Raw genomic sequence first — 13432 nt, 5'->3', positions numbered from 1 at the left:
GCTTATTTTCTCATTTTCAGTCCAATGTAATAAAGATATTCTACATCCTCCTGTCACTTCCAACGGGGGATCTCAGAAGCTGGCAGTAGAGATTTTATTCGGCATTTTGGCCTAACTTATTTCACATATCTGGGCCTCGACACAACTCCAGCGAGCAAAACCAACTGCAATCCGCAATATCTTTTTTTAAAAACTGAACTGGATTCTTTTCCTGTTGCAGTGCCCTGTCTGGGACTCTCCCTTTGGTACCAGGCATACGGTGGCACAGTGGTTAGCACTGCTGCCTCACAGCGCCAGGGTCTTGGGTTCAATTCCCAGCTTGGGTCACCGTCTGTGTGAAGTCTGCACATTCTCTCCGCGTCTTTATGGGTTTCCTCCGGGAGCTCTGGTTTCCTCCCACAGTCTGAAAGACATGCTGTTCAGATGCATTGGGCGTGCTAAATTCTCCCTCATGTACCCGAACAGGCATTGCAGTGAGGCAACTAGGGGATTTTCACAGTAACTTCACTGCAGTGTTAATGTAAGCCAATTTGTGTCACTACTAAAAAGAACTTCCCTCTTTCCTCTCCCTTTGCGACCTCACGCTGCCTCCTCTTCCTGAGACTCTTCTGTTCGATGGCACATGACCACAAGACTTTAGTGCCATTTTTCTTGTTGCACAGGGTCCCAAGAGGTGAGGAAGTGCTAGATGGTCTGGGCATGCTGGAAACTCTGAGATCTGCCCGGATTTGGAGCCCCCAACTTCTGTCTCTGACGAGGATGAGAATCAGAGAATCATAGAACCTCTACAGTGCAGATGGAGACCATTCGGCCCATCGAGTCCTTACCAACCACAGCCTTACCCAGACCCTATCCCCCTAACCCCACGCATTTTCCCTCTAATCCTCTCGACACTAAGGATCAATTTAGCATGGCCAATCCGCCTTACCCGGACATCTGTGGGAGAAAACCAGAGTACCCAGAGGCAACCCCATAGACACAGGGAGAATGTGCAAATTGCATACAGATATGATGTGGAGATCCCAGCATTGGACTTGGGTGGGCACCTGTAAGAAGTCTCAGAACACCAGGTTAAAGTCCAACAGGTTTATTTGGAATCATGAGCTTTCGGAGCGCTGTCCCTTCATCAGGTGAGTGAAGAGTAGAACTTACCCCTCCACTCACCCGATGAAGGGACAGCACTCCAAAAGCTCGTGATTCCAAATAAAGCCATTGGACTTTAAGCTGGTGTTCTGAGACTTCTCACTGTGTCCACACAGATAGTCACCCTTGAATCCAGGTCCCTGGCCTTGTGAGGCAGCAGCGCTAACCACTGTGCTACTGTGCCACCCATAACGTACTGCAGTGAAATATATTTTAACACAATTTCCGTTGAATCTTGTCTGGGAGCTAGAGAAGGGTCTTTCTCTCGGTCATCACCTATAACCTTCCCACCGTGAAGAACCTTATTCCATCTCTTTTTTGTTCTCAATCTCATTCCCTCTATCCCTTTTCTTTCGCCACCTGATTTTTAGTTATGTTGCTGCTTTGTCTATGATCTGAATTAGGATTAATTAATTCCATTTTCATAATGTGCGATTTATAACGTTGGATTTCATGTGTGAATGTGTACATGAAGATGGAATGCAAACTGTTCGAGTTATTACTCATTCTTAAAAAAAGTGATAAACTCCTCCATCACAAGCAACTCTTTAATTACCACTGCCGAGGGGTTGCGAACTCACACATAATTAAAGGACAATCCCAGGGGAAGGTTTTGTGGCTGTTTGCTTGTGGGTTTTTCAGAAGTTTCCCTGTGATAATTTATCCACCGGGCTGTCGGGGGTCAAATCTGATCACAAAATGTGAGCTTTGCCAACTTAATTAGGACTCCCCCCCCCGTGACCTTGCAACCTTGAGGTGGGAGTAATCGTTCTGCCTTAGAGCAGGGAGCTACTGGAAACGTTGTGTAAGGGATTGGAGTGAATAAATACAACAAGGGCAGCACGGTGGCACAGTGCTTAGCACTACCGCCTCACAGCTGCAGGGACCCGGGTTCAATTCTGACCATGGGTGACTGCCTGTGTGGAAATTGCATGTTCTCCCCATATCTGCATGGGTTTCCTCCAGGTTCCCTGGTTTCCTCCCACGCTCCAGAAATGTGCAGGTTAGGTTGATTGGACATGCTAAATTGCCTCTTAGTGTTGGGGGATTAGCAGGGTAAATATGTGGGGTTACAGGGGGATAGGGTTTGGGTGGGATTGTTGCCAGTGCAAGTTCGATAGGTCAAATGGCCTCCTTCTGCACTGTAGGAACTCTAATTCTGAAGAAAAAGTGTATTCTCATGTCGCATAAAATCTTGCTCGATCATCATCCCTTAAGCTTACAGTCCTTTGGGACCCAGTCCACAACACCTCACATTTAAATTCCTCATCCTTGTGCTCAACTCATTTGCCTCCCAATCTCTGCACCCACCTCCCAATCTTTGTATACCCTCCCAATCTCTGCACCCCCCTCCCAATCTCTGTACCCCCCACCCAATTTCTACACCCACCTCCCAATCTCTACACCCACCTCCCAATCTCTGCACCCACCTCCCAAGCTCTACACCCACCTCCCAATCTCTGCACCCACCTCCCAATCTTTGTACCCCCTCCCAATCTCTGCACCCCCTCCTAATCTCTGCACCCCCTCCCAATCTCTGCACCCACCTCCCAATCTCTGCACCCACCTCCCAATCTCTGCACCCACCTCCCAATCTCTGCACCCACCTCCCAATCTCTGCACCCACCTCCCAATCTCTGCACCCACCTCCCAATCTCTGCACCCCCTCCCAATCTCTGCACCCACCTCCCAATCTCTGCCCCCACCTCCCAATCTCTGCATCCACCTCCCAATCTCTGCACCCACCTCCCAATCTCTGCACCCACCTCCCAATCTCTGCACCCACCTCCCAATCTCTGCACCCCCCCCCCAATCTCTGCACCCACCTCCCAATCTCTGCACCCCCTCCCAATCTCTGCACCCACCTCCTGCCTTTAACCCCATGAGATTTCTGTACTTTCCCAATTCTAGGTTCATGTCTAATCCTGACGTCCCTCACACACACAGAAGGCAGCACTGTGGCACAGTGGGTAGCACTGCTGTCTCACTGCACCAGGGACCCGGGTTTGGTTCCAGCCTGAGGTAACTGCGCGTTCTCCCTGAGCCTGTGTCTGGTGCTCCCATTTCCTCCCACGCTCCAAAGATGTACGGATTAGGTCGATTGGCCATGGTAAATTGCCCCTCAGTATCAGGGGAATTAGCAAGGTGAATATGCAGGGTTATGGGGATAGGGGCTTGGTGGGATTGCTGTAGGTGTAGGTTTGATTTGATTTGATTTATTATTGTCACACATACTAGTATAGAGTGAAAACTATTGCTTCTCGCATACTATAGAGACAAAGCATACCATTCATAGAGATGGAAAGGAGAGTGCAGAATGCAGTGTTACAGTCATAGCTAGAGTATAGCGAAAGATCAACCAAATATGAGGTAGGTCCATTCTAAAGCCTGACAGCAGCAGCGAAGAAGCTGTTCTTGAGTCAGTTGGTACTTGACCTCAGATTTTTGTATCTTTTTTCTGAAGGAAAAAAGTGGAAAAGAGAATGCATGGGTTCCTTATTATGCCAGCTGCTTTGCCGAGGCAGCGGGAAGTGTAGACAGAGTCAATGGATGGGAGGCTGGCTTGCGCGATGGATTGGCTATATTCACAACCTTTTGGAGTTCCTTGTGCTCTTGGGCAGAGGAAGAGCAATAACGAGCTGTGATACAACCAGAAAGAATGCTTTCCATGATGCATCTGTAGAAGTTGGCGAGAGTCGGAGCTGACATGCCAAATTTCCTTAGTCTTCTGAGAAAGTAGAGGTGTTGGTGGGCTTTCTTAACTATAGTGTTGGCACGGGGAGGGACCAGGACAGGTTGTTGGTGATCTAGACATCTAAAAACTTGAAGCTGTCGACCCTTTCTACTTCATCCCCATTGACGTAGTCAGGGGCATGTTCTCTTTTACATTTCCTGAAGTCGATAACAATCTTCTTTGTTTTGTTGACATTGAGGGAGAGATTATTGTTGCTGCAGCAGTTCACCAGATTCTCTATCTCACTGCTATACTTTGTCTTGTCATTGTTTGAGATCCAACCCACTACGGTGGTGACGTCAGCAAACTTGAAAATCAAGTTGGAGGGGAATTTGGCCGCACAGTCATAGGTGTATAAGGAGTATAGTAAGGGGCTGACAACACAGCCTTGTGGGGCACCAGTGTTGAGGATGATCGTGGAGGAGATGTTGTTGCCTATCCTTACTGATTGTGGTCTGTGAGTTAGGAAGGTCAGGATCCAGTGGCAGAGGCCCAGGCCACGGAGTTTGGAGATGAGTTTTATAGGAATAATGGTGTTGAAGGCTGAGCTGTAGTCAATAAATAGGAGTGTGACATAGATGTCCTTGTTATCTAGGTGTTCCAGGGTTGAGTGCAGGGCCAGGGAAATGGCATCTGCTGTAGACCTGTTGCGGAGGTAGGCAAACTGTAGTGGATCCAGGTAGTCCAGGAGGCTGGAATTGATTCATGCTGTGGAACCTTTCGAGGCACTCCATAATGATGGATGTCAGAGCCACTGGCCGATAGTCATTAAGACACACTGCTTGGTTTTTCTTAGGTACCGGGTTAATGGTTGTCTTCTTGAAGCAGATAGGGACCTCAGATTGTTATAAAGAGAGGTTGGAAATGCCTGTGAATACCTCCACCAGCTGATCCATGCAGGATCTGAGTATTTGTCTGGGTGCCCCATCCAGCCCCGTAACTTTCCGTGGGTTGACCTTCAAGAAAACTGCCCTGACATCTGCAATGGTGACCCCAGATACAGGTTCATCCGGGGCTTTCAGAGTGGAGGGTGTGTTCTCGCTGACCTCTTGCTCAAAATGGGTCAAGAATGCACTGAGCTCATTAGGGAGAGGTGCATTGGAGCCAACGATTTTACATGCTTTCATTTTGTGGCCTGTTACATCTTGAAGACCTTGCCATAGTCGGCGGGGGTTGGTGTGGCTAGCCTGGGACTCTAGCTTGGTCTGGTATTGTCTTTTGGCATCTTTGATGGATCTCCTTAGATCATATCTGGGTTTTCTTGTATAGGTCAGGGTCACCTGACTTGAATGCCTCAGACCCGGACTTCAGTAAGCAGTGGATATCCCTGTTCATCCATGGTTTCCAGTTGGGAACGCACAGATTTGCTTCTTTGGCACACAGTCTTCTACACACTTACTGATGAAGTCAGTTGCTGTAGTGGTGTACTCGTTCAGGCTGGCAGCAGAGTTTTTAAATACAGAACAGTCCATTGACTTCAAGCAGCCACGTAAGAGATCATCCGATTCCTCAGACCAACATTGCACAACTTTCTTTGATGGATTCTCTCGCTTTAGTGTTTCCTTGTAAGCCGGGAGCAGGAGCACAGCCTTGTGGTCTGAGTTACCAAAGTGTGGGTGGGCGATAGAGCAGTAGGCATGTTTGATATTTGTGGAGCAGTAGTCAAGGATGTTTGGGCCTCTGGTGGAACAGGAGATGTGTTGGTGATAACTTGGTAGAACGCTCTTGAGCTTGGCCTGAAGGGAGACTCCGGCCACGATGAACAAGGCCTCAGGATGTTTCATTTCAAGGCTATTTGTGGTGGTATGTATTTTGCCCGCGATAGGCCAAATAGCCTCCTTTTGCTCTGTATGGATTCTATGATTCTAAAGCTATGCCTTCAACTGTCTAGACTCTAAGATCTGGAGTTCAGAAAAAGAACAATGAGAATGATGAACTGAAGGAGGTAAATTAATCATAGAATCCCTACAGAGCAGAATGAGGCCATTTGGCCCATCGGGTCTGCACCGACCACAATCCTACCCAGGCCCTATTCCAGTAGGCCTAACACATATTTACCCTACTAATCCCCCTGACTCTAGGGTCAATTTAGCATGACCAATCCATCAAACCTGCACATCTTTGGACTGTCGGAGGAAACCCACGCAGACACGGGGAGAATGTGCAGACTCTACACAGACAGTGAACTGAGGCTGGAATTGAGCCCAGGACCCTGGTAATGTGAGGCAGCAGTCCTAACCATTGTGCCACCGTGCTGCCCAGCTTTGCCAACAGCTTTGAGTTTTAAATATAAAGTTGCAAAAATGTCTTTAACTTTTCCTTTCTAAATTTTTCACCTATTAAATCCAGTTTTTCCTCTCCTCTTTTTATTTATCTTTCAGTGTCTGGTTCTCTCTCCGTCAATTGCGTTGCCTCTTAGATTGTTCTGACGTTTTATTGGTTAGCCTCTTAGTGTCTAAAGATATGTAAATTAGGTGGATTGGCCATGCTAAATTGCGCCATTGTGTCCCAAAATGTGTAGGTTAGATGGATTGGCCATGCTAAATTGCCCCTTAGTGTCACAAGATGTGCAGGTTAGGTGGATTGGCCATGCTAAATTGCCCCTTAGTGTCCCAAGGTGTGCAGGTTAGGTGGATTGGCCACGCTAAATTGCCCCTTAGTGTCCCAAGGTGTGTAGGTTAGGGTGATTGGCCATGCTAAATTCCCCCTTAGTCCCCTAAGATCCGCAGGTTCAGTGGATTGACCATGCTAAATTATCCCTTTGTGTCCAACCATGTGGAGGTTTGGTAGATTGGCCATGGTAAATGCGCAGTGTCAGGGATAGGGCAAGGGAGAGGACCCGGGTAAGATACTCTTTCAGAGAGTTGGCGCAGACTTGATGGACTGAATAGCCTCTTCTGCACCACAGTCATTCTATGATTCTGTGAAAGAGATAGGATACTGGTCCCATCACTCACCAAAGTCCCTAAAACCATAGCTTACATTTGCAGGAATGACAGGGAGAGCGTACTGACTCCACACAGACAGGCGCCTGGAGCCAGAATTGAATCCGGGTCCCTGGTGCCTAGCACAGCAGCGCTAACCACTTCTATACTCAAGGGAACACAAGCTAAATTTCCAAAAAAAACAAACAAAAACATCTCACAGTAAAATTCAGCAAATCTGTCGGAATGAGTGGGTTTGAACTAACTGAGAAAGGTTGAGTTTGCCTGTTACTTTTGAAGGGCCCTGAGGATGTTTACAGTGTTTTTGAGCTCGTTGCACTATATAACACATTAAATGATTCACCACATGAAAGCAGCAAGATATATATCTGAGTAACATCACTGAACACAACATCTGCCTTGACCCAATTCAGTCAGGTAGTGCTTTAACATGTAATTTTCATAAATACGTAAAGGAATATTTCTTGGTGTATTTGAAAGTGGTCACTCGGAGAAGTTCGCTTAATGCAACTGAAAATAGAATCATAGAGGTTTACAGCATGGAAACAGGCCCTTCGGCCCAACTTGTACATGCCACTCCTTTTCTTAACCAATAAGCTAGTCCCAATTGCCCACTTTTGGCCCATATCCCTCTTACCCATGTAACTGTCTAAATGCTTTTTAAAAGACAAAATCGTACCCGCCTCTACTACTGCCTCTGGCAGCTCATTCCAGAACCTCTATGTGAAAAAAATTGCCCCCTCTAGACCCCCTTGTCTATCTCCCCTCTGATTGATTTATCACAGGGAGGAAAACAAAACCTTTCTAATCCTAATGTCAAACCATCACCTGTGTGTTACCCAATTATAAACTAATGAAGAATATGCTAAAGAAACAGGCAGCCATTTTCGTGCGATATTGGGGCCCATTAGTCAGTTTCTTGGTAAGTTGAAAAGAAGACAATATTCAAAACCTTTTAAAGTGTATTATTATTAGTGTTCTTGCACTTCTAAGAACCAGATCATGTTTTCACATCAAAGGCTTGCAAATGAGGACAATTAGTGGAAACTTGTGATGGTGATCAATTCATTTAGGGACATGGCCAATTTTGTGGATAGAATCTGTTTCCAGCGCAGTGTTTTCTGGACTAATACAGATCGCAAAAACTTGATTTGCGCTGAGTATAATCTGTGTTCAGAACTCTGTAAGCCTTTGGTCGCTTTATGCTGATCTTGGGCTGAATCGCATTGGAAAAATTAACACCAGGTGACACAGTGGCATGGTGGCACTGTGGTTAGCAGTGCTGCCTCACAGCTCCAAGGACCCAGGTTCGATTCCTGGCTTGGGTGACCGTGAGGTGTCGGCACAGTTTAATAGAATTATAGATCCCTACAGTGCAGAGAGAGCCTATTTGGACCATCGCGTTTGTGCTGTCCATTACCCAGGCTTACCACATAACCCTACTAACCTAAGGGGCAATTTACCATGGCCAATCCCCCTAATCTGCACATCTTTCGACACTAAGGGGCAATTTACTATGGCCAATCTACCTAACCTGCACATCTTTGGACATAAGGGGCAATTTTAGCTTGGCCCATTCCCCAACCTGCACATCTTTGGACTGTGAGAGGAAATCGGAGCATCCATAGGAAACCCACACAGACACAGGGAGATCGTGCAGACTCCACACAGTTAGCCAAGACTGGAATTGAACCTGGTTCCCTGGCACTGTGAGGCAGCAGTGCTAACCACTGTGCCACTTTGCCATCTCGTGTCTGCCTGGGCTTGCTCCAGGTGCTCCGGTTTCCTCTGGAAGATATGCTGGTTAGGTGGATCGGCCATGTCAAATTCTCCCTCAGTGTAACCGAACAGGCGGCAGTGTGTGGCAAAGGATATTTTCACAGTAATTTCATTGCAATGTTAATGTAAGCCTGCTTATGACGCTAATAAGTAAACTTCAAACTTTTTGAACTTTTACATAAAGGCACCAACAGTTGGGAATGAGAACAGAAAGAATATGAAGAACAGAAAGCAGTAGTGGAGTCGACAGAGAGAAGCAAATTGTGATAGAATGTTTTGGCTAAGTCCATTAACCTCAAGTGTTCAAATAAAACTTTGCATGCACACAGCTGAAAATGTGTAACAGGCATCCTCACAGACAGCAACCTCTTCCTCTCCCAAGCCACACGTCTCAAATTCAGGTGTTGTCGAGCTTCTTGAGTGTTGTTGGAGCTGCACTCGTTCAGGCAAGTGGAGAGTTTTCCATCACACTCCTGGCTTGTGCCTTGTTGATGGTGGATAGGCTTTGGGGAGTCAGGAGGTGAGTTACTTACTGCAAGATTCCTAACCTCTTGTAGCCACAGTATTTATATGGTAGTCAAGTTCAGTTTCTGGTAACTTCTGGATGTTGATAGTGGGGGTTTCCATGATGGTAATATCATTCATTGTCAAGGGGTGATGGTTACATCCTCTCTTGTTGAAGATGGTCATTGCCTGGCACTTGCGCAAATGTTATTTCCTGCTAGTTGGCCCAAGCCTGAATATTGTCCAAGTCTTGTTGCATTTGGATATGAAGTATTTCAGCATCTGAGGAGTCGCAAATGATGGTGAACATTGTGCAATCATTGACGAACATCCCACTTCTGACCTTATGATGGAGGGAAAGTCCACTGATGAAGCAGCTGAAGATAGTTGGGCCTAAGACACTACCTGAAGAACCCTTGAAGAGATGTCTTGGAATTGAGATAGTTGACTTTCAATAACAAGAACCATCTTCCTTAGTGTCGGGCATGGCTCTAACCAAAAGACAGCTTATTCCTTGGATTACCATTGGCTCCAGTTTTGCTAGGGCTTCTTGATGCCACACTAGGTCAAATGCTCCTTTGATGTCAAGGGCAGTCACTCTCACCTCACCTCTTTTGCCCACGTTTGAAGCAAGGCCATAATGAGTTCAGGAAGTTGAGTGACCCTGGCACAACCCAAACTGAGCGGCAGTGAGCAGGTTAATGCCAAACTTGATAGCACTGCTGATGTCCCCTTCCATCACTTTATTGATGATTGAGAGTTGGCTGATTTGCCAGGTTGGATTCATCTGCTTTTTGTGTACAGGACATGCTAGGGCAATTTTCCACATTGCAGAGTAGATGCCAGTGTTGTAGCTGTGCTGGAACACCTTGGCTAGGGGTGCAGCAAGTTCTGGAGGACAAGTCAGGATCCATAGCCTGACAATAATAATCTCCTGGTTTTCAGAAAGCTAATTTTAGTCCTTGATGCAAGCTGGCTTTTAAAACACTGCAATGATTCTCCTTGCACTGGTAACTAATGGATAGAGACAAGCTGTCAAAAAAATTCTGCTTCACCACCATGGAGAATGGTAACCCATGCGTGGTTGTGGTGTGATGTGAATGTTAGGCATGGGGGTTGATAATTCCAGGCTTTTAGGCTATAATTTCTCTTACAGGGACGCTGCCACCTTGAAAAAAGATAATTGGCCGATGTTCTCAACTGTTTAGGAAGGGTGGCACAGTGGTTAGCACTGCTGCCTCATACCGCCAGGGACCTGGTTCAATTTTGGTCTTGGATGACTGCCTGTGTGGACGTTTCTTTCATGTGTATTTTCTCCGAGTGCTCCAGCTTCCTCCCACAGTCCAAAGGATGTGCTTGAATTATAGCTTGCTCTTTCCCAGGGCTCTCATCACTGTGGTTGCATTGCCAAATGCACGGTGGCACAATAGTTAGCACTGCTGCCTCACAGTGCCAGGAACCTGGGTTCGATTCCCAGCTTGGCTGACTGTCTGTGTGGAGTCTGCACGTTCTCCCCATGTCTGTGTGGGTTTCTTCCGGGTGCTCCGGTTTCCTTCCGCGGTCCGATAGACGTGCTGGTTAGGTGCATTGGCCGTGTACGCGAACAGGTGCTGGAGTGTGGCGACTAGGGGATCTTCACAGTGACTTCATTGCAGGGTTAATGCAAGCCTACTTGTGACACTAATAAATAAATTTCAAGCACAAAATGAGGCCATTCAGCCTGTTAGGCCTGTACTTGCTCTCTGAACGAACAGTTCACTTCCTATCACCATTCTTTCTTCATGTGTAGAGTCTGCACATTCCTCCCCATCAGATTGCAATCTCTATTCAACGCTTTGTTTAAATGTGCCTTGACCACACTGTCAGGCAGTGCGTTCCAGATTTTAATCTCCCTCTGCGAGAAAAATACATTACTCACATCCCCGTCGCTTCTTTTGCCAATTATCTCAAATCTGTGGCCTATGGTTACTGCTCCTTTCACCATTTGATTTCTCTGTCTAGACCACTTGTGATTTTCCCTCTTACTCTGCACTCAGACCACTACCTTACTAATCCCTACTCTACTGCTATCTATCTCTCGCAGTGCTCTGTTCTCCTTGGTGTTTCTCTCTACCTAGTGGTTATCACACCCCTGCCAAATTAATTTAAACCCCATCCAATAGCACAAACCAATCGCCACACATTGGAACCAGTTCTGATGCTATTTGGAATGTTTGGTTCTCCTGGAATGAAGAGCTTGTCATATGAGGAATGACTAAGGACTCTGGGTCTGGACTCGTCGGCGTTTAGAAGGATGAGTGCGAGATCTTATTGAAACTGCGAGGCCTGGATAGAGTGGACGTGGAGGGGATGTTTGCACTAGTAGGAGAACCAGAGGGCACAACCTCAGACTAAAGGGGCAATCTTTTAAAACAGAGATGAGGAGGAATTTCTTCAGCCAGAGAGTGGTGGATGTGTGGAACTCTTTGCCGCAGAAGGCTGCGGAGGCCGGGTCACTGAGTGTCTTTAAGACAGAGGTAGATAGGTTCCAGGTTAATAAGGGGATCAGGGGTTATGGGAGAATGGGGATGAGCAAAAGAAATCAGCCATAATTGAATGGCGGAGCAGACTCGATGGGCTAAGTGGCTTAATTCTGCTCCTATTTCTTATGGTTTTATGGTCTTGAGGATGCAACCTACCCAGCTTGCACAGGCCCCATTTCCCCAAAAGTTTGGTCTAATGTAGCATAAACCTAAAGCCCTCTCACCTGCCCCATCCTCCCAGCCACACATTCATCTGCTTTACCCTCCTATCTCTACGCTCGCTTGTAAATGGCCCTGGGAGTAATATGGAGATTAGAAACTCTGCTTGCTAGTTTCCTACCTAGTGCCCCAAATGCAGGACCACATCCATCTTTCTACATTGTTGGTACTGATGGAGACCTGTATAGAAAGTAGAGTTAATATATTCACCAGCCAATTTAGCAATACCCACGCTGAGGGCAAGATAAGGATGGGACGTAACTGTGTTTTGCACCAAATGAGATTATCGCTGTAATCACAGGTCAAGTTGACCTGCTCCTCTTATCTTTGTATTTAGCTTTCCAGATATGTGTTTATACCAAGTCCTATATCCCTCTTTACCCATCTTACTTACCCATGTAACTGTCGAAATGCTTATTAAAAGACAAAATTGTACCCACCTCTGACAGCTTGTTCCAGACGCTCACCACCCTCTGTATGAAAAAACTGTCCCTCTGGACCCTTTTGTATCTCTTCCCTCTCACCTTAAACCTGTGCTCTCTAATTTAAGACTCCTCGGCCTTTGGAAAAAGATATTGACGATCGAGCTGATCTGTGCCCCTCATTATTTCACCCCTCAGCCTTCTGTGCTCTGGAGAAAAAAAGTCCCAGTCTATCCAGCCTCTCCTTATAACTCAAACCATCAAGACCCCGTAGCGTCCCAGTAAACCATTTCTGCACTCTTTCTAGTTTAGATTAGGTGGATTGGCCATACTCAACTGTCGTTTAGTGTTGGGGGGCGGGGTTAGTAACATAAATACATGGCGTTTACGGGGATAGGGCCTGGGTGGGATTGTGGTGGGACTTAATGGGTTGAATGGCCTCTCTCTGCACTGTAAAGATTCTATGATTCATATTTAATATTCAAGTATGTGTGAAGACAAACTTCCTATTATCATTCCTGAATATGCTTAGTTTCACACTCTGTTGGAAGAAAAACATTGCAGGGATTCACATCTTTTATACTACAGGCTTTAATAAATTCTGAATGAGTTTGCTGTCCTCTGTCACTGAAATAGCACTCAAAACAAGCAGAAAAGGTGTTAAAAGTGAAGATGTTCCGTTACCATGGAGCTAGCTAAAATAACCCCAATTTAGCACCATCTGATAAGATTTAGCAACCATTTGTGGCAATGTATTTTGATTCCAGATAAATCAACTTGCACTCAGAAGATGTGGGAGGATTCGATATGGTATCTATTGACTGCTGCTAAGCACTTGTGTTGAGAAATATTCATTGTGACATTTGAATTGGGGAGACTGTTGCACAGAAAAGATCCTTCTTTGCTAAAATTGCAATGGCACGTCCACACTGATGTGACGTTTGCTTTTCTCTACGACAATTTATTCTGCAATGGCTGGCCCACCCTAATCAAAATATGAATGCTCTCTTGATCTCAAGCACGTCATTCCAAAGGTCAAGTAAAAATTATACCTGAGTTCTGAGTTGAGCAAGAAATAGTCCGTTGGTCTTCACAGCCAGGCCAACTCCCTCTCTGAGAGCACTGTATACATAACTGCACCAGATGGACCATAGCTGTTTGAGA

The sequence above is a fragment of the Carcharhinus amblyrhynchos genome, chromosome 31, assembly GCF_965287045.1.
Source record: "Carcharhinus amblyrhynchos chromosome 31, sCarAmb.v2.hapA, whole genome shotgun sequence".
Classification (NCBI taxonomy): Eukaryota; Metazoa; Chordata; class Chondrichthyes; order Carcharhiniformes; family Carcharhinidae; genus Carcharhinus; species Carcharhinus amblyrhynchos.
This window is presented reverse-complemented; position numbering follows the sequence as displayed.